General features: G+C 39.6%; 1 pseudogene; it reads left to right on the top strand.

The window, feature by feature from the left end:
• The first annotated feature begins 276 nt into the window (after nucleotides 1-276).
• LOC147917219 (KRAB domain-containing protein 4-like) lies at nucleotides 277-16,361 on the top strand (annotated as a pseudogene).
• The last annotated feature ends 6,427 nt before the right edge of the window (nucleotides 16,362-22,788 follow it).

Genomic DNA, 22,788 nt, shown 5'->3' with positions numbered 1-22,788 from the left:
CAAATTCACTAAATTAACACAATTTATCGTCAGTACAAATCATATGTTTAATAAGCCTGGAGGTAATTTTGAAGGTTTCTTACATTCAGAGCTTTATAGATTCTCTTCAGTATGAAACCTTGGATATAGAGAGGATTGCGAACTGTGCATAAAGTCATATTCATAGGCTATTTTCCCTATATGAGTTTTTTTATGTCTAGTGAGGGCTGAGGTATGCCCAAAAGTTGGGCAACATTCATTACACACATAGGGCTTCTCACCAGTATGAATTATCTGATGTACCGTGAGATGTGACTTCTTGGTGAAAAGATTTGCCACATTCTGTACATTCATAGGGCTTTGCCCAGTATGAATTCTTTGAGGGTAATAAGTTGTGATTTCTGGATGAAGGCTTTCCCACATTCAGAACATTCACAAGGTTTTTCTCCTGTATGAGTCCTGGTTTATCTGTGTTTTGAGGATATCTCTTTGTGAAGCTTTTCAGTGGTTGTTCTAATTATTACAATTACTACAATTTACCAATTTTGCTTCAACTGTCAAAAATAACTTAGACATTTCAAGAGGAGAAGTAAAGTCTATTATATTTACCCATCTTTTTGTTCTTACCATGCATTTTTTTCTTTCCTAATGTTCTAATATTCCTTCTTTTATCATTTAATTTCTGGTTAGAGAACTTCCTTTAGCCTTTCTTTTATGATAGGTAGATAGTGTTAGAATTGAGTTAAATTGTAGGACATCCAGCTGGTGTAGGAGAATTACTTGTTGTTGGTGTGGAGAAACTCCCCCCCATCGTAGAATTGGGTCCCAGAAACTTTTACCCTGCCCCCCCATTTCCAGAGGAACTTTGAGTAACATTAAACTTTTCTTTCAATGACGTTGACCCTGTGTCATCACTCAGTCACTTTTATAAACGAAGACCTGAGCACAAATCATTTTCTTCTTTAATTTTTTCCCAGCCATTTAATAATGTAAAAAACATTCTTTGATCACAGACAGTACAAAAGCAGGCAGCTGGCTGATTTGGCTTGAGAGTGGCAACTTACCAACCCATGGTCTAGAACCATTCTGCCTTACTCTCCCACTAACTAGCTGTGTGTTCCCCAGGTAAACTGATTAATCTCTAGGTGTCTCAATTTCCTCATGTGTAAAATGAGGTCAATAACAGAACTTACTTCATCTGTGAAACACCTCTTCGGATGGGTCATGGACACTCCCCCAAGACTCTCTCAATCCTTGAAGACTCAAGTTCATCTGAACCAAGCTGGACATCCACCCTCCCCTGAATCCTTGGCAGAGTGCCAGAACCAATTAAGCTCTTCACTACTTCTCTCTTTGGTCACCCTAGCACATGCAAAAAAGAAAAAACAAACAAGTATATATAACATTTTTAAAAATATGTCTATGCTGTAAAATCAAATTTCTTCCTAAAAATATTAACCACCTACAGTAAAATCCTAATATGTGCCACCCTCCCATTAAGCAAGATGTTAACTCTCTCCCACTTGACACCAGTATATAAAGCACCTCACTATAGATTTGACCTTGCAGTTCTCAGCAGAACCTCGTAAGTGGAATAAAAATATGAAATTTAATACAGATCATTTCTCTTAAGAGCCTGAGACTCAGAAAGAAAGCAAGAGAAAGGAGATTGTCAGGGACAGATTTTCCATTCAGTGTAATATTATTCAAGATTTTAATATCCCTTGGGCATCCACTACTTACCGGGCTCTAAGTAACACTCAAATCATTGCCTTCATTCCCAGTATGGTGCAGCACTCAGGTCCAAGGCCAGGTGTCACCATGACTCTCCAGGATGTAAGAGTCACACTTCTACTCGGTACTTTTCAATGTTATTGACTAAAGCAGTATGACACATCATATTCACAAAACACTTCCTACACCAAAGACCTGGGCATAATTTTGAGACCTTTTTCCTCCCCCCCCCCTTATTTCTCAACCTATGTATTTAAGTCAACAAAACAGTATGTTAGACTTCTGATATAAAGTGACATGAGCACTAACTGCCCTGGTTTCTTTCCATTATCAGGATTTCTGTAACAGGTTTAAGAAAAGATGCTGAGTTTAGCCCAAGGGGGATACTTTACCTCAATATAGCTAGAGAAACTCTAAATTTCTCAAGAAAGTTCACTCAATACTTTGCCCTTTAAAGCAGCATGAATCAAGAATCATGCAGTTTATTTCTGCATGGGAGCGGGAATGGACCATGAAAATGATCTCTCTAAAAATCCTACTGAGTAAATATATGGACTTGAAAATAATTTCCCACAGCATTTTCTAAATTCAGTTTCTTTAACTAAAACAACTAAGAAACTGGGGCCCCAATTAATCCCTTTTATACTGTGCTGTAGAATTAAACTTCTATTTAAATGTTGTTACAGAATTAAATGTTACATAAAGGATTGATGTTTTGAATATCTAGCTAAAGCAATAAATATCCTGCAGGAAAAAAATAATAGAACCTACTTCACAGAGTTGTTATGAGTATCAAATTAATTAATATATTTAAAGCACTAGAACTATGCCTGTACATAGTTGCAATGACTTTTGACACCAACTACTTGGAGTTGGGCCAAATGTCATATGTTAAGGGCACAGTCCTCCACAAGACTGCCCTCACTTCAGTCACCAACTGTGAGCTCAGGGGTTCCCAGGCCACCCTCGCTTCTGGCCAGTGGCCTAAAAATTCAGGGGTTCCCAGTACCCCCTAAGGTTTGATAATTCACTTTAATGACTCACAGACAGAACTCAAGAAAGTATCATACTTATGATTATAGTTTTATTATACCAATAGGATACAAATGAGAACTAGCCAAAGGGAGAGACTCATAGGGAGGGTCACAAAAGTGAAACTTCTGTTGTCCTCCTGTGTTGAGTCAGAATGTGTTATTCTCCCAGCACATCAGTGTGTGACAGTACACAGAGTATTGTCAACCACCGAGCTTCACCTGAACTTGGTATCCAGAGCTTTTATTGAGGTTTCATTACCTAGGCATGACTGAATCATTGGCCATGAAGTTGAACTCAATCTTCAACCCTCCTCCACTCCCCAGAGGTCAAGAGGTCCTCCAAATGATATCTTGTGGTTCAAAGCCCCAACCTTCTAATCACATGGTTGGTCTTTATGGAGTGGCCACTCCCCATCCTGTCATCTTCTTAATATTAAGTGTCTAGGGGCCCACCATGAGTCATGTAGTTAGCATGAACTATCAGGGCCCACGATGAATAACACAGACCTTCCTATTACTGGGGAAATTCCAAGGATTTAGAGGCCACCTTCCGGTAACCAAGAACAAACCTTTATTTTGCCAGCCAAATTTTTATTCTTTGTTTTACTTCCCAGGAACCTAGAACAAATGCCAGCCAAATTCTTTATTACACAATAGTAAACGCCATATAGGTATTTCCTTTTGTTGTAACTTTTAAGCCATATGGAAATTGGCATAATACAGAAGGTGATTATCGAATATTATTTTTTCCAAATAACTTGTTTCCCTAGAACTGTGGATACCTATCATATAGGGCACTGATTAATGTTGCATTATATCATTTTGGAACAGCAGCATCTTCACAAAATTGAACTACCCTGAAAAGGAAAACTGTCTCCAAGACTTCAAGTTTTTCTTTTTAAATATTAGACAAGTTAGCTATTGGTGTAATCAATATAAATTTGTATGTGCGTGTTCTTAGGAAATATCCCACTTGGTCACAGAATACTAATGTAAACCACTGTTAGCTCTATTTGCAGGCATTTAAATGAAACCTCTGAGACGTATGTCCTCTTTGCCATAGTTATACTCACAAGTGTACTCTGGGAAGTGGCAAGGCTGACCGCAAGAAATACAAAAGGCCCTGGTTTCAAACTCAAATTCCACAGTTAAGTCTTCAAACGTTTAGCGAAACGTGATCCTGCCCTAGAGAATTCTTCAAACGAAGCAGGTCTGGTCGTTATCGCCAGGCTCGTCGCCAAGCGCGCCTGTGCTTGCCTCCATCTGGGTCTTTCCTGGGGAGTGGGCTGGGGAACGCAGTGCTGGAAGCTGGTGGAACGCGCCTGACAACGCACGCGCGCAGCACCGCAGCGCGGGCCTTCTGGGAGATGTAGTTTGCAGCAGGAGGGAACACACTCCGGCGAGCCTCGCGTGCGGCGCCCTCTTCTGCGCATGTGTGCCCTCGAAGTCTTGTCAGCGCTGCAACGCGGCGGGGATGAGTGGCGAGGGACGAAGCCTGTTATCGGGCTGGTTTTGGTCCGGACTGGAGGTGCCCCGAGCCGAGGCGGAGGGCGTGGGCTCGGGCTCAGTGAGGGAAGAACAATAGGGCTCTGCGGGATTTTGGGGTAGGCGTGGACTGGCGTGTGTCAAAAGCTGCAGTGACCCTCCCCAGCCCAGGCGGGCTCCCAGGACTGCGTTCTTGCCGGTCTGGGGACCCGGCGCGGTGGGCGGGCACTGCAGGTGTCGCGACCCAGAGCGCGTCCAAGAGTGCCTGTGCATACAAGTGGCGAGCACCGCGGTGAGGAGCGCCTTTCCGGGTGCGGAAAGAGAACCAAGCTTTACCGAAGGTCTGAAATGCCCCGGGGTGAGTATGGGTGGTGACATCTGTTTAGTGAGTCAAGAATAGTATATTTATTTGCCAGTACATTTTTTTAGTTCGGATACGATTTACATAGGATAATTTGCACATAATTTACAGAGATTAAGTGTAAAATTTGTTGTGTACACCCGTGTAACTACCACCCACATCAAAGTATAGAACATTTTAATGCCCCAGAAAGTTCTGTCCCTTTCCATTCAACCCCCTCCCCCACATGCCCAAGAAACAACCTGTAGGTTAATTTTGCCATTCTAGAACATCATATACATGGAATCCTACAGTAGGTACTCTTGTATGCAAACATTTTTAAAAATTAAATAAACTACTGTTGTCAACGCGAATAATCCATAACCAATCTATAAATCAAAATTGGGGTGAGTTTATTATGAGCCAAATTTGAGGACCATATAGCCTGGGGCCTTCCTTCCCCAAGAAAGAAAGGGCACCAAAGAAGTGGGGTGTATGGAGTGGTTATATACCATCAAAGAGCATGTATCACATATAATTGGAATGTCCCTTTTACAACAGTCATGAGATTGCCTAGCCTGCCTAGCCTACACAGCAGTTCACACAGCAGTTGATGAACACAGCAGGTAGCAGGTCTGTGGTCTCCGTCTGGGTGGTCACAGCAGGTCGCCAATCAATCCCTAGCCTAGCGAAAGAGATGCTTATCCTTAAGGAACTGCTGATGTGGGGGAAGTTACTTTATCTTAAGGGCATTTGTTCTTGTTTTTGTGACATAGTAAATGCTTAAAGCAGATATACAATGCATGCTCAAAGGCCACGTCTGGCCCTTTTGGAAAAACAAGGTCAGGCCAAATTAGTTTTACAGCAAATGGCTTCCTCATATACTCCAATATGTCCTATTGCTTGCCATTTATTTATTACTATAAAATATCGCATATGTATCCTATGTGATATAGACTGTTTTATGAAACTTACTATAGCTATATATATTCATATTTTATTACTATTTATTGAGCATTTATGAGCCAAATCTTATTCCTGGTGCTGGGGCTACTTACAACACTGAATCAAACAGACAAAAATCCCTGCCTTCATGAAATTTTAGTTTTAGTAATGTGAAGAGATTTTCACATATCGAGGTATATGGGATAACTATTTGGGTTCAAAACTGATTGAGCTTGAACTAAAGAAGCCTGATTTATGGCCTATGAAACATACATTATATATCTGCTTTAACCATTAAAGATTGCACTTCCTTAAGATAAGAACGCGGATTTCCCCTCCTACTCCCTGTTGGTAACGCCTGGATTAGTCCCTTTCCCAACATCAGGGTCATGTTGACCTGGTAATTTGCAACTAAATACCTCTCTGAAACTTTGAAAATGTATCCTGGGTGTGTTTAATATATGTTCTTTGTTCTAAAAAGATGTAAGACTGTACTGAAAACCATGCTTCTCCGGAACAGTTTCTCAGGCCTTCCCAGGTTATAATCCTCTCTCTGGCTCAAGTAAAACTCACCTTATTTCTCTTATCTATAGAATGGTTATTGGTTATTTTTGTTGACGGTAAGTAATGATAATAAACAATAAGCATAATAAATCAGTAAATTATATAGTATATTAGAAGGTGATGTGTTATACACAAAGAAAAAGTAGATCAGGGTAAGGGAGATGGGAGAGGGTTAAATTTAAGTAGACAAGAGAGGCCTCCTTGATGATATTTGTACAAAGACTTGAAGAAATAGTGGAAGAGTGTGCTGGGCAGAGGGAACAGCCAGCATGGCCACACACACACACACACACATTAACACTGGGTTGTTTTGTAAAATACATTTGTTATTGATGGGGTTCAGGGCAGGCCACCCCAAAATGTGCTGCTCTGGTATGCGGATTATTTCAAGCTGGAGACAATAAAGGCTCAGAAGACTCTGAAAAAAAAACTTTGACCTCCCCCCCACTAACTGCCTAAAAGGATTTAATATATCACCATAGATAACTCTGGATATGCATAGACTGTGAGGGTCCTTGCTAAGCCCATTCTTATCACAGTTCTGTTTACCAAGCATGTACATTTATAAGGGAAATTTCTATTTGTAAAGGTATCTTCCACTCTGTACTGGGAAGAGGGGAGGATGACCTCATCTCTAGAAACTTGTCAATGTGGAAGGCGAGGCCTTAAATCTGCATAATAACGTTACTCTTGTTTATTGTGCTTTTCTGGTAATCTCCCATGACTGACTCCCCCCACCCCCAACATCCTCCTTTGTATTTAGCTGAAGATAGTATTTAAGATGACAACCTCTGCCATTTTGTTGAGTTACCCAGTTTTTCTGGGTCTCTCCCATGTATGCATGTTATAAAGCTTTGTTTGATTTTCTCCTGCTATTCTGTCTCATGTCAGTTTAATTTGTAGCCCAGTCGGAAAGGACCCAGAGTGGGTAGACGATAGTCTTCCTCCCCTATATTACCTTAATCAAAAAAGACAGCGACAGCCACTGGTACAACACAGGTATTTTTTCCAATTTTACTGAGGCTCAGAAAGGTGAAGTGACTTGCCCAAGCAATAGCTAGCAGGCAAATTGAAGCCCAAATGTTTGTCTTGCAATCTCGTACTCTTTACAACATGGCTCCCAACCTAAAACACAGCATTTTATTGAACTGTGGTTCTCCTCAGCTTAAAGCACAGGGAACTGCACCTCAGCTCCCCTGGGGAAGATTCCAGAGAGAGTGTTGAATGAATCTCACCACATGGACATTATATTTTCAGGGTCCGTTGATGTCTCTGCCCAGTTCCTGGGTCCCTCTGAGAACGCAGTGGTGCTCCATCCTACCCTCAGAGTCCAGCTTGTCTCTGCCCCTCCAGCCCTGGTTAGAGTCCACAGAAGGAATGACTAGAGGCTCAGAGAAGAGTGCACACCAACTACCATTTACATATTGATAAATATTTGGCAGCATCATTTTTGATGACTGCAGATTTATGTTTGGGGTCTATATCTATTTGTTTCACCAGTTCCCAATTTGTTCTAACTTTTCCTTATGTTAAAAGGTGCTACAACAGATACCCTTGTAGCTAAATCTTAATGCAAATCTTTGATGTTCTCGCAGTGAATTCTGGAACAGCCAAGGGACATTATCCCACAGGGTAGCTTCCTCATCTGAATTACTATGTAGGGTTTGTTACGCCACTGATTCTGGGATCTTCAAGTCATACCTGGTCTCTCATGGCTCCATCTCTTACCCTACCTCTGTCTTCATAGATCTCTGTCTTCATCCAAGGGCTACAGAAAATGACCAAGTCCCAAGTCAGTTAGTTTGTTTTGCTGTATGGGAACAGTACTGCAGGACTGTGAAAATGACCTTGTGAGCTGAAATCATGCAAAGCGATCTTAATGGGATTTTCCCATTGGTTACAATTGTTCCGTGACTTTTAAAAATTTTTGTCAAAACATTAAGTCCTCTCTTGCTATTGGTTATACGAGTATAGGGAAATGAAAAATAGTAAAACAAATATTTAGTACACTGTAATTTGAAACATTGAGAATTAAAGTGTTTTATTTCTTTGTTAAAAAAAAACTTATCAAGAGCAGTTTGAACAGTGCCTTCTTATTGTATAACTTTGATACCGAGTGAGCATATTTTCTATGCCTTGGCACATTGGATCAGTTTCCGATATCTGATCCTTTGCACCTAGGGCAATCAGTTCTGGACGTGTTGTGGGTGCACAGTAAATGTTTAATGACTTAATGAATGAATGGCCTAATGAATAATTAACACACAACTATAAAGTATTTCAAATATGAGTTTTGTATCACTCACAAAATGGAACATAAAACTAGATAAATGAGCATGAAAGCATAGGGCTAGAGGAACAGAATGAGACCAGTTTAGTGTAATATTGCCCAAAATGAAGTGGGGCTACATTTCAGAAACATTATCAAATAATGAACATGCTTAGAACAAGTTGCTATGTGTTTTGTTTCTGTCTCATGAAATACTGATCACTTTAGTTAGAATAGGAATGTGTTGTTACAGGGACCAGTATCATTCAAGGACGTGGCTGTGGATTTCATGCAGGAGGAGTGGCAGTATCTGGACCCTTCCCAGAGGGTACAAGGATGTGATGCTGGAGAACTATATCAACCTCATCTCAGTGGGTGAGGACCATTTCTCAGTGTTGATTGGCGTGTGCCTGGTTGACTACTTTTCCTTTCTCAGTTGCTCCAAATTGCCAACCCTTTGAGGTACTTTTACAGGTGTGGCCCTGAGTTTAGTAGACTAAGATGGACAATCTTTCGGGAGGTACGGCTACAAGTTTGTTTAAAGACCTCTCTTTTTCAGTTACAAATGGGCACCTTCATCAGTGAGTCCCTGATGAAGTTCAGAGTTCAAAGGACCTGTAGCCTGGGCAGCTAGGTCCAAATCCCATATCATTTCCCATTGACAGGATTTCAAACTACCAAGCCAGCTGTGATCCACAAGTTGGAACAAGAAGAAGAACCGTGGGTGGTAGAGAGAAAAATCTCAAGTTGGAGCTATCCAGGTGAGTTAGATGAAGAGTTGTATGGATGGAAGTCAATGAAATTAGGATCACAAATGAGGATTAGCGTCTTTCAAAAATATGCTTCAGGACTCTCTTCTTAAAGGCCTTGGACCTTTGGAAATAACTGGGGAGAGTTGACATAAATTCCTTATGTATCTGAACACCATTTCCATGCATTGCCTCCTCATATTAAAGCTCTTCTTTGCATGGCTGTTAGAAAGTGACATTTTCCCTTTCAGGTATATTCCACCTGTGATTCTTATTAGCTTCATTTAAAACTTAGAAGAGATTTTTTTTTTAAATTTTGGCAAAATATACATAACATAGAATTTACTATTTTAACCATTTTTAAGTGTACAGTTCAGTGGCATTAAGTACATTCCATTGTCGTGCAACTGTGACCACTATTCATCTCCAGAACTCTTTCATCATCACAAACTGAAACTCTGTACCCGTTAAACAATAACTCCTCATGCTGCTTCCCCTCGGCCACTAGTAACCACCATTCTACTTTCTGTTGCTATGAATTTGGCTATTGTAGATACCTCATGTAAGTGGAATCATGCAGCATTTGTCTTGTGTCTGATTTATTTTGCTTAGCATAATATCTTCAGAGTTCATCCATGTTGTAGCATGTGTCAGAATTTGATTCCTTTTTATGGCTGAATAATATTCCATTGTATGTGTATACCACATTTTGTTTATCCATTCATCTGCCAATGAACATTGGAGTTGTTTCCACCTTTTGGCTATTCTACCTGTTGGCTATTGTGAATAACGCTTCTGCGAACACCGGTGTACAAATATCTATTTGAGTCCCTGCTTTCACTTCTTTTAGGTATACACCCATAAGTGAAATTGCTGGGTTATAGGGTAATTCTATGTTTATATTTTTAAGGAATTGCAATGATGTTTTCCTCAGCCACTACACAGTTTTACATTCTCACCAGCAATGTACAAGGGTTCTAGTTTCTCCACGTCCTAACCAACAACTTGTTATTTTCTGTTTTTGTTTTTTTTTTATAATAGCCATCCTAATGGGTGTGAATCACAATCTCATTGTGATTTTGATTTGCATTTCCATAATGACTAGTGATGTTGAGGATGTTTTCATGTGCTTATTGGCCATTTGTACATCTTCCTTGGAGAAGTGTCTATTCAAGTTCTTTGGACATTTTTAAATTGGGTTGTTTGTTTTCCTGTTGCTGATTGTAGGAGTTTTTAAAATATATTCTGGATATCAATGCCTTACAAAATGTATTATTTGCAAATATTTTCTCCTATTCTGTGGGTTGTCGTTTTACTCTCTTGATGCACAAAAGGTTTTAATTTTGATGAAGTCCAATTTACCTATTTTTTCTTTTGTTGCCTGTGCTTTTTGTGTCATGTCCAGGAAATTGTTGCCAAATTCAGTGTCATGAAGGTTTTCCCCTATGTTTTCTTCTAAGTGTTTTATAATTTTAGCTCTTACGTTTAGGTCTTTGATCCACTTTCAGTTGATTTTTGTATATGATGTAAGGTGAGGATCCAACTTCTCTCTGTTGCGTGGGGATATCCAGTTTTCCTAGCACCATTTATTGAAAGGACTGTCCTTTCACTGCTGAATGGTCTTGGTACACTTGTAAAAAAATCATTTAACCATGTATATGAGGGTTTATTTCTGGGCTCCCTATTCTACTCCATTCGTCTCTATGTCTGTCTTTATGTCAGCACTACACTGTTTTGATTACTGTAGCTTTGTAGTAGTTTTGAAATCAGGAAGTATGAGTTATCCAACTTTGTTCTTCTTTTTCAAGATTGTTTTGACTATGTGGAGTCCCTTGACATTCCATATGAATTTTAAGGTGGGTTTTTCTATTTCTGCAAAAAACATCATTAGGATTGGACTTGGAGTTTTTGATCTTCATTTCTCCAGCATTCTAGCCTCCCCACCACCATCGTTGCATTGTCATAGAGTCTTTTTGTTTTTCAACATTGTATTAGTTTCCTAGGCCTGCAATAAAAAAAATTACAACAAACTAGGTGGCTTAAAACAACAGAAATTTACTGTTTCACAGTTCTAGAGGACAGAAGTTCAAATGCAAGGAGTCAGCGGGCCATGCTTCCTCTGAAAGCTCTAAGGAAGAATCTTCGTCTCTTCTTCCAGCTTCTAGTGGACCCAGGTGTTCCTTGGCTTGTAACTGTGTGATTCCAATCTCTGCCTCTCTCTTCATAAGGTCGTCTTCTGTATCTCTGCATCCTCTCCTCTTCTTATAAGGACACTAGTCGTTGGATTTAGGGCCCACCCTAAATCCAGAATTTCATCTCAAGATCCTGAACTAATTACATCTGCGAAGACCCTGTTTTCAAATAAGGTCCCATTCTCAGGTTTCAAATAGGAATGAATATTTGGGAGAGACTGTTCAACCCACTACATACATTATAGAAAATTTCAAACATATACCAAAGTGTACAAAGTAGTCTAACGAACCCCTATGTACCCATCACCCTGCTTCAGTAAATCTATTCTCCATTCACTTACCTTCATCCCACGTCATTTTGAAGCAAATTCCAGAGACCATATTCCATCAATAAATATTAGTTTGTATCGCTAGTAGGTAATGCTATCTTTAAAAAGGTCCTTATTACCCCAAAACAGTTTAACATTATTATTTAATATCATCAAATGTCCAGTAAACGTTTATATTTATGACTCTTAGAACCTTTTAATATTTATTGAAGCTTCACCTTTTCATTCTAGTTAGTTATCTTCTATTTCATTTATTTTATTTCTTATAAAGTGCTTCAGATCATCTTCTACTCACATTGCACTTCCCCTTCTCTCCTTCATCCCTGCAGAAAGGATTCTGCCCCCTCCCTACCCCTGATATGGATTAAAACCAACACTTCTAAGTAATTGCCTACATTCTGGTATACTTTTCTGCAAATTATGGTAGTGTGTTGCATAGTGGTTAAGAACACAGACTCAAATCAGAATGCCTAGTTGAAATATCAGCTCCACCACTTAACAGATGTACAAATTTAGCCAAATTACTAAACCTGTTTGTGCCTCAGTTTCCTCATCTATAAAATGAAAGTATTAGCTGTATCTCACTCATAAGGTTGTAATGAGATTTAAAAGAGTTTTAATGTTTATAAAATATTTATGGTCTGGCCTGGTGGTGTAGTGGTTAAGTTCGCTTGCTCTGCTTTGGCACCCTGGGGTTTGCAGGTTCGAATCCCGGGTGCAGACCAGTGCGCTGCTTGTCAAGCCATGCTGTGGCAGCATCCCACATACAAAAAACAGAGGAACATGGGCACAGATGTTAGTTCAGAGCCAGTGTTCCTCAGCAAAAAGAGGAAGATTGGCACCAGATCGCCAGACGTTAGCTCAGGGCCAATCTTCCTCACACACACACAAAAAAATTTATGTGCCGGGCACATAATTAACACCATATTCATTATTACATTAATTTTTTTTTTAATTTGCCCCCACCTCAGCTTGGGTAACCTCATACTCACATGGTCTCAATTTTCATTTCTTACTCACTTTTATAAAACTTGACTGGATTGTCATATGTCTCTCTGAGAGTATTCTGATTTTCTCTGTATAGTGTGACTCCCTCAACAGATTCATTAAGCTCCTTACCATGGAAGTCTCAATAATATACCCCAGGTATGACCACTATTCACTTCAACAGTTTCCACCCAGTCCAAACCATCATCAGCTCTTGTATGGATGAGTGCAGTTCCTAACTGGTCTCCCTGCATCCAGACATGTTCCCAACAATCTGTTTTCCACATAGCAGCTAGAGGGATCCTGTTAAATTTTAGGTTAGGTCATGTCATTGCCCTAAGTAAAACAAATTAAAATCTTTCAATAGCTTGTTTCTCCCTAGTTTCTTTTTTCTTAACTTTTAAATGTTTTTTATATCCCCCGTTTTCTCTGTATAGGATAAGCCTGGTAAAATAAATCTTCAGATGTTCCACATTACCTAACATATGATATTTATATTCTTAAGTCCTTCAGCCTTGGCCTCTCTAATGTTATTTTTCCTTCTTACCCCAAACTTAGATTTACTCCTTTTGAAAATCTAATTAATGACCTAACTGGGTAAGGATTCTGGCCACTAATTACAATGTGCATGGAGGGGTTTTCCCACACCACCAAGCAATTCTCTAACCCCAGCTGGGTGTCTGAGAATTCAACTCCATTCTGACACTGTCTACCCAGAGATAGCATCAGATTCCACAGGTTAAGGGCTTAGTCCCACAAGACTGTCCCCCACGTCAGATGCCAATTGCAAGTCCAGGTTGTTACCTCTGCTTCTGACTGACTGGCTATAAATCAGAGGTTTCCACAACCCCCTGTTGGGTTCGATTAATTTCCTAAAGAGGCTCACAGAACTCGGGAAACCCATTTACTCACTAGATTACTGATTTATTACAAACGATATTAAAGGATATGAATCAAGAGCTAGATCGAGAGATACATAGGACGAGGTCCTGAACAAAGGAGCTTCCGTCTTTGTGGAGTTTGGGACCTGACATGGTGGCACATGAAAGCATTCTGGTTCCCCAACCTGAAAGCTCTCTGAACCCTATGCTTTTGGGTTTTTATGGAGGCTTCATTGGATTGATTAAATCATTTGCCATTGGTGATTGATTCAACTTCCAGCCCCCTTCTCCTCTCTGTAGAGGTTGAGGGGTGATACTGAAAGTTCCAACCCTCTAATCATATGGTTGGCTCCACTGGCAACCAACCCCCATCCTTAGGTGCAGTCCAAAACTCACCTCATTAACATAACAAAATACACCTTTATCACTCTCAACAGTTAGGAAATTCCAAGGGTTTTAGGAGCTGTGTGCCAGAAACTAGGACGAAGCCCAAATATTTATTTCTTATTATAAATCACAATATCACATTGCGACAGAAGTTATGTGTTGGAGCCTCTGAGGAACCAATGTTGGATCTACTCACTTTCTACTCACATTCTGTGCAGACTGATGACTGACATTGGGAACTGGGCCAGGAAGCTCAGAAGAACTGTCAAATTCTGAGCCAGTGAGTGACTTTTGTTGACCAATTATGAGGTAGACTCTGATAGACTTAAATAAAATGAAGTTTATTCAGGGTTTGTTAGGACTACATCCCAGGAAAAATACAAGTTCAAGTAGCCCTTGAATTGTGTCTCCTGCCCTGAAAGGAAGAAGGAAGGTTTTATAGTCGTGGCTAACCAGGGCAAAGAAAAAAAAAAAAGGAAGGAATGTCCTTTAACAAATTCCAGGTACAAGGTAATCATCAGGGTGAGGGTTGTTTGACACAAGCCGTTAAACTTAGGAATGTGGGAGATGAGTCTCATAGGAAGGGGTCTCTGTCCCAATAGTATTATCGTCCTTGGGAATGAAGTGTCTGTCTTGATAATGTATGTCCTTGGGAAGACTTGCAGATGCATTTCAGGCATCTAAAGAGTTCAAGAGTTCATCCTGAAGGAGGAATTTGTTCCTCTCCTCTTCTTCTGGCTCCATTTTAGTGCCTTAACATGAGAGATTCCATCTTTTTTCAATTCCACACTTTATTGCTCTGGATGTAGGTAGCATAATTGTAACAGTAGTCAGGTACTGTTGGAGGTTTATAATATAGATGAAAATTAAGATTGATAGGAATTTAGATCCAGGCTGAGAAATATGCTGCTTAAGAAATATTAATCCACATTAATAGAATCCAGAAATTTAGAAAACATGATATAAAGCAGAAAGTAGCAAGCACATAGTTGTCTGAGAATGAGTAAATGATACATATAATAGAAACATCTAACTAATAAAACTTATTATGTGCCAGGCAGTATTCTGAGTACTTTGCATGTATTGACTCATTTAATCCTCACAACACTACAAGGTAGGTACTATTATTATTCTTTTTTATAAGAAAGGGAAATTGAGGCCCAAAGAGGTAAGTAACTTGACCCCTGCTACACATCTAATTCATGATGGAGCTGGGATTGAAATTCTGGTAATCTGGATTTAGAACCCATGTGCTTAAGCGCAGTTCCTCTTCCATATGCTGTAGATAGAGAGCAGGTGGGGGGAGTATTTAAAAGTCCGGGTTGATGCAGTATCTGTGAATTATTATAGAATAAGATGATACACTCAGCAGTCAGAATTCAGTAGTGAATTTAACCCTGAAGCAAATAGGATTTGTTTTATCCTATGGCCTATTTTTCTCTTACTGGACATATGAATTCCTGGGCCCATACAAGAGTCAATTACTATTATATGGCTTTTTGAAGCACCGCTACAAAAATGTTCCTGTTTGCAGGTGGAGTTGATGGTTTTGTAAAATCAGTTTCATGTTGATGGATGAATAGACAAGAGCTCAAAGACACTGGAAGGAAAGAGACAAGTGAAGATTAAACTGCAGCAATCAAACAATGAGTTGATGAGGCACTAGCTCAGATCTCTCTGTTCCTCATCCAGTCCTTCCTTTATTCACTCTAATCACCATTTCACCCCAGTCACTTTTAATTCTCATAGATGGGCTCTGCCCATTGACCCTCTAGCAGCTGTCCTTCTTTGTTCCTTTTACTACTCCTTGGGGTTATTTCCATTTTTCTCCCCAGTTTGCAAAGTCCTGTTTGCATATAGCCAGATATGTTTGTGTTCTTTTCATAGTCTCTGTTTCTGTTTCTACTATTACAATTAAAAACAAAAAGTTGTGGGGTATAGATTCCATTTAGCCTTAGTATTTCTTTTAGATCTGGATATTAGGCCTGACAGTAAAGATTCAATTTCACAATAGGGTGAAGGGTTATGAGCCATAATACATTAGCAGAAATATTCACCAATACGTAGTTTATTCTGCTTCCTTCTAGAAGAAGTCTGGTAAGTTCGTGACTCCATGGAGAGCCACCAGGAGAACCAAGAAACACTTTTGAGGCGTGTTGCATTCACTGACCAGGAAACTGTGACTGAGGAAAAGGGTAGCAAGTGTAATGCACTTGGAAATATTTTTCATCTGAGCACAGATTTTGTTTCTTCAAAACAAAGACTCCAAAAACATGCCTCTTATGGTAGGAGTTTGAAGTATTTAGACTTATTTAGTGGTAATAGAAGATATGCAAGAAAGAATGAATGTAGTCAATGTGGGAAAGCCTTCTTCCAGAAGTCAGACCTCATTATCCATGAGAGAATTCATACAGGAGAAAAGCCCTTTGTATGTATTGATTGTGGGAAAGCCTTCAGGAAGAAATCAAATCTCGTTATACATCTGAGAATCCATACTCAAGAGAAACCTTATGAGTGTACTTCAAGAGAAACCTTATGAGTGTACTGAATGTAGAAAAGCTTTCTCCCATAAGTCACACCTCATTGAACATCAGAGAATTCACACTGGGGGAAAACCCTATGTATGTAATGAGTGTAGGAAAGCATTTTTCCAAAAATCACACCTCAGCATTCACAAGAGAACTCATACTGGAGAGAAACCCTATGTGTGTGATGAATGTGGGAGAGCCTTCAGCATGAAGTCACATCTCTTTGTACATCAGAGAATACACACGGGAGAGAAACCTTATGTATGTACGAAGTGTGAGAGAGCATTCAGCAAAGTGTCATGCCTTATTAGACATCAGAAAATTCATACTGGGGAGAAACCTTATGCATGTAATGAGTGTAAAAAAGCGTTTTCTGAGAAGTCTGACCTCATTATCCGTCACAGAACTCACACAGGAGAAAGACCCTATGAATGCAATCAATGTGGGAAAGCCTTCAGACATAGCTCAGCCTTCGGTAGACATAAGAGGACTCATAAAGAAGAAATCCCTTAAAGAGAAACTAATGTGGGAATATCTTCAACTCAAAATTACAGTGACAGAAAGCCTTCAGTAGAAACCAAACTTTATTATGTATCAAGATGTCTAACTAAGGAGAAGCCTATTAATTCAAAATGTTTAGAAAAGTATGTAGCTATGTTTCTGTAGAAATCATACTCCAGATGTGATGTCAAAGTATTTCTAGAAGATATTACAAAAGGTACACCTTGTTATTAAAGGATAAATGCTTGCTGTGACTACAAAGACTTTTGAAATATTAGTAAGCATACTAATCAGAACAAAATTAGAAAACCATGTATGGACAATCCTCAAAATATGAAAGAATTATATTCCTACCTGTACTACATTATGTTATGCACCACATAACATAAATCATATATGTGTTGGAATTGCATATGTGAAGTAACATAACTATGAATATAAAATAAGTATTATATATAGAATGCCCTCTACCAAAATTTTCCACATTAAATAATACCAATTTTTCTTCTATTAAGAAAGTATGAATTATAACAAAAAATATGGCATTCAGTAAGATTTCTAAAGTGTAAAATAACAACGTTTTTTTCCTGTTGCTGGTATATATAAAAGACTTCTGCTTTTTGATCAGTAATAGAGTACGTAAAGGTGTTGTTATTTACATAAAATATATAAATATGAGATAGATAAATATATGAGAATGAGCAAAAGAAAAGAACCATGGCCTCTTAACAACACTTGCTACAATTTAAATAGTTATTTTTGCTGACTAAATTATCTCCTTACATACTGTTATTGTCCCCCCCCCAAATTCATATGTTGAAGCCCTAATGCTTAGTACCTCAGAATGTGACTGCATTGGGAGATAGGGCCTTTAAAGAGTAATTAAGTTAAAAGGAGGCCATTCTGGTGGGCTCTAATCCAATCTGACTGTTGTCCTTACAAAAAGAAGAGATTAGGACACCAGGGATGTGGGTGCACAGAGGAAAGACCGTGTGAAGAGGCCACAGGAGGGCAGCCTCAGAAGAAGCCAACACTGCCTGCCCCTTGATCTTGGACTTCCAACCTCCAGAACTGTGAGAAAATAAATTTCTCTTTTCTAAGCCACCGAGTCTATGGTATTTTGTTATGGCAGCCCTAGAAAATTAATATACATACTACTGCTCCTTTTCACTGGGTTACTTCAAAATTTGAGTATACAAATTATGAGTACTATGTAACCCAACAATATGATTGGGGACTTGTACTGTGCACCGTTTCTATATATCTGGCGTTTTCTAATTTACCTTGCAGTAGAAGGGTAGAATGACAGACAAGTCATTCTAGACGAGTCAAGGAGATAGGGAGGGAGATAGGACTGTGGGGGGTCACATTCTGTTTTATTCTCACAATGGTATGGGCCTGGAACCACTGCCTGCATTGCCCCTGTATTAAGCCACTGAATTTTGAGGTTGGTCCTAGAAGTGTACTGCTAATGTAACAAAAACTAAAATTTATGACATTGGCTTAGCACTTGGGCAGTGAGAAAATTGATGTCAGAGGCTGGAAAGATGGTGACAAACTGGCAAAACATTTGGTAAAATTGTCTTTCCTACGTACAACTACTGTGCTGACAGCTCTAGGAGATGTTAGAAAACAGAATATTAGTAGTATTTGCTGACTGATATTAGTTGCACTTGGGAAGCTATTACAAGAAAGAGATAAACTCAGGAAAAATTGGTGATTGACAAGCCAACACGAAAGCAAATAGCCCAGAAATTTGGGGCCTTAGAGAGTTAAAAAACACAAACAAACAACTATTTCTAGACGTCAAATAGTAAGAGAATGATTTTAAAGGCTTTGAGAATCAACAACCTGATAAACCTTTTCAGTGAAATACAGTGACTCGGAAGAAAGATTTTATTAAGGGGCTGAAATTTTCTCATTTAAGCTTGATATCCTCAAAGTAGCGTCTCATCCGCCCACCCTGGCTCCGTGTTACAGAAGCTCAGTTTTGGTCAGCCGCAGCTGGGAAGACTGGGGCTGCCATTCCTAACTTCCCTCCTGCTTGTACAGCATAGGCTCTACCCAAGGCAAGGTGGGCCAAGGATGCTGGGGCCCCAAACTCCCACGCCCATGCTCTTGTTTGTAGGGCAGATGTTCCAAGACAGGGGGGACAAGCTGAACCAACTACAGGCTATCATTCTCCCAGCTCCCAGTTATAGAGCAGAGGTTTCATACTGGGAGGAGTAAATCAAAAAGACCTTGGGCTGCCGTTTCTCCTCCAAAATCGCACTTGTAGGGAGGACTTTTCATGCCAAGAGGAGAAGCTGAGAAACTTCCTCAGCTCCACTTGTAGGGCAGAAGTGTCATTCCAGGAGAAAAAGGCCGCCCCCTCCACCCTCAGCTCTAATGCAATAGTGTGGACATCTGTCCAGGGGAAAAGGCAAGAAGGGAGGACTGGAAGCTTCACAGCTCCACAGAGGGAGCTGACTTTATTTGGTACATAGCACGGAGGAATGCATGACTTAAGGCATTGTTGAAAACAGAGATCTTGGTGGCAAGCAATTAGAATTCTAACAGTTCTATAAAACAAGTAGCAACAAATGAAACAGCAGGCCACCCAGAAGTTTAACAGAAAGAACCATGGAAATAGCTAAAAAGTGCCCTGTGAGATCACAGTCATCCCTATCTGGAAGGCTGTGCACATGTCTAGGTTTCACTCATTCAGGACCAACCAGAGCAGGCACTTGAAAGATACTCGTCACTAACTGAACATAGGGCAGACTTGAAAGAATTCTCCAACTCACACACAGATCCATCAGCAAAGAGTGGAAGCCTTACTGGCTCACAGGGCTTCAGCACAACCTCTGACCAATTACTGGCTGAACATTAAGATATTTTGACCCAGAGTGACTTCTAGGAAGCCAGGCTTGGGGTAGGGAATGGGGGAGCTGAGAAGTGACATCAGAGGCTACACGCAGTGAGGGAAAATAGACTTCATGAAAATAGTCCAGGCGAGCCACTAAACAAAATAGACTTCACGAAAATAGTCCAGGCAAGCCACTAAACAAACAAAACTAACAAAATAGAGCAACATCAACAAGGCCAAGGGGGGATGTATCAGAATCGAAAGTTGCTACAATATAGTATCTCAAAAACTATGAGAGATGCAAAGAAACAGAATAGTATAACCCTTGTACAGGAAAAACAGGGCCAATAGAAACTGCCTTTGAGGAGGCCCAAATGTTGGACAATTAAGGCAAAGACTCCAAAGAAACTATGATAAATATGTTCAAAAAGCTAGAGGAAACTATGTTTATGACAGTAACTCATCAAATAGAGAATATCAGTAGATAAAAATTATTTGAAAGAAGCAAATAGAAATTCTGGAGTTGAACAGTACAATACCGGAAATGAAGACTCACTGTAGGAGATCAACAGTAGATTTAAGTTGTATGTGTGTAAATTATATCTCAAAAAAGTTGTTACATAAAAATGAAGCCAAGATTTGGGTGCTAGGTGTGCTTGTTGCTATTGTGATGTCACAGTTTCTAGGCGCTCTCAGCTGAGAGAACAGAGAATATACGTGTTTATACTAACCCATGTATGTATAACCTATAAATATCTCTATAGGTATCCATCAGTATCTACTTTAAGATAAACATGATTTCATGCTGATGTCTCCAACTCTGATCCAATATCACGTAGATCATTCTGGCCTTCCCCACTTGCTTATCTGCAACCTCTCACTCTAACAGTGAGAAACCTGGCTCCCACCGTCTGCCATGCATTTATTTAATTGTTCAATTCCACTATACTGTATGTAGTGGCTTAAGGATTATTAACCTGTACCCCTGTGGAAAACAACTTCAGCAACTAGAGTACAGTGCTTATGTATAGTTTATTTGCCTCTAGTCTTACTTCTCCACTCATTTCCCAAGTTAATTAGGTCAACAACTTTTCCCCTCACCGCCTTCAGTGAGGTTATTTCATACATGTGTAGTATAGTTAGATTTTTTGGTCAAAGTCTAAATTCCATCCTGAGATCCCCCTACTGCCTAAACTATTTTTTAATTGATTACATTAAGGTTCATGGTTTGTGCTGTAAAGTTTTATGGAAAATTTCATAGTATCATGTATGTCCCTCGCTATAGTATCATACAGAATAGTTTCACAACCTAAAAATCACCTGGGCTTCACCTATTCAATCCTCCTCTCCCACCAAAGCCCTGAAAACTACTGATAATTTTACTCTCTGTATAGTTTTTCCTTTCCCAGAATGTCATATAAATGGAATCATACAGTATGTAGCATTTTCAGATTGGCTGTTATCACTTAGCAACATGCATTTAAGATTCATCGATGTTTTTGTGTGGCTTGATAGCTCATTTCTTTTTGTCACTTGATAATATTCCATTGTGTGAATGTGCCAGTTTTTTTGTTGTTTGTTTTGTTTTGGTGAGGAAGATCAGCCCTGAGCTAACATCTGTTGTCAATCTTCCTCTTTTTGCTTGAGGAAGATTGCCCCTGAGCTAACATTCATGCCAATCTTCCTCTATTTGTATATGGAACGCTGCCACAGCATGGCTTGATGAGTGGTGTATAGGTCCGTGCCTGGGATCCAAACACACGAGCCCCAGGCCACCGAAGCGGAGCACACAAACTTAACCGCTATGCTACTGGGCTGGCCCCGTGTACCAGTTATTTATTTATTTATTTTTTGTGAGGAAGATCAGCCCTGAGCTAACATACATGCTGATCCTCCTCTTTTTGCTGAGGAAGACCAGCTTCTGAGCTAACATCTGTCACCAATCCTCCTCCTTTTTTTCCCCCCAAAGCCCCAGTAGATAGTTGTATGTCATAGTTGCACATCCTTCTAGTTGCTGTATGTGGGACGCGGCCTCAGCATGGCCAGAGAAGCAGTGCGTCGGTGCACGCCCGGGATCTGAACCTGGGCCGCCAGTAGCGGAGCATGCGCACTTAACCGCTAAGCCATGGGGCTGGCCCCCCAGTTATTTTTAATAGACTTTATCTCTTAGAGCAATTTTAGGTTCACAGCAAAACTGAGCAGAAAGTACAGAGTTCCCACCCGTGCATGCAGCCTCCATTACTATTAATATCCTACACCAGAATGGGACATTTGTTATAATTGATGAACCTACATGAACACATCATAACCACTTGAAGTCCATAGTTTACATTAGGATTCACTCTTGATGCTGTACATTCTATGGGTTTTTTACAAATGTTTAATGACATGTATCCACCATTCTAGCATCACATAGAATAGTTTCACTGCCCTAAAAAAATCTTCTATGTTCTGCTAATTCATCCCTCCCTCTAAATCCTAGCAATCACTGATCATTTTACTGTCTCCATAGTTTTGCTTTTTCTAGAATGTCATATAGTTGGAATTATACTGTATATAGCCTTTTCAGATTGGCTTCTTTTACTTAGTATAATATGCATTTGAGGTTCTTCTGTGTCTTTTCATGGCTTGATAGCTCATTTCTTTTTAGTGCTGAATAATATTCCGTTGTCTGGATGTACCAGTTCTCTTCTATTTCCAGTTTAATTTAGAGTGTTTATTATATATAAGTGTTGAATTTTGTTGAGCGCATTTTCTGCTTCCATAGATATGATCACATGGTTTTTCTGATTCAGCCTGTTAATAAGATGAGTTACATTGATTTATGAATGTTGAACCAGCCTTGCATTCCTGGAATGAACTCTACTTATATACTCTACATATATCATGATATATGATAATATATCATATTATATTATGATATAATAGACATAAAAAGGTATGTATTGCTTGATTGAATTTGCTAATATTTTGGTAAAGATTTTTGTGTCTATGTTCATAACAGATAGTGATGTACAGTTTTGTTTTCTTGTAATG

This window comes from Ceratotherium simum, chromosome 4 (assembly GCF_057802395.1).
Source record: "Ceratotherium simum simum isolate JZ-2026a chromosome 4, ASM5780239v1, whole genome shotgun sequence".
Classification (NCBI taxonomy): Eukaryota; Metazoa; Chordata; class Mammalia; order Perissodactyla; family Rhinocerotidae; genus Ceratotherium; species Ceratotherium simum.
This window is presented reverse-complemented; position numbering and strand designations above follow the sequence as displayed.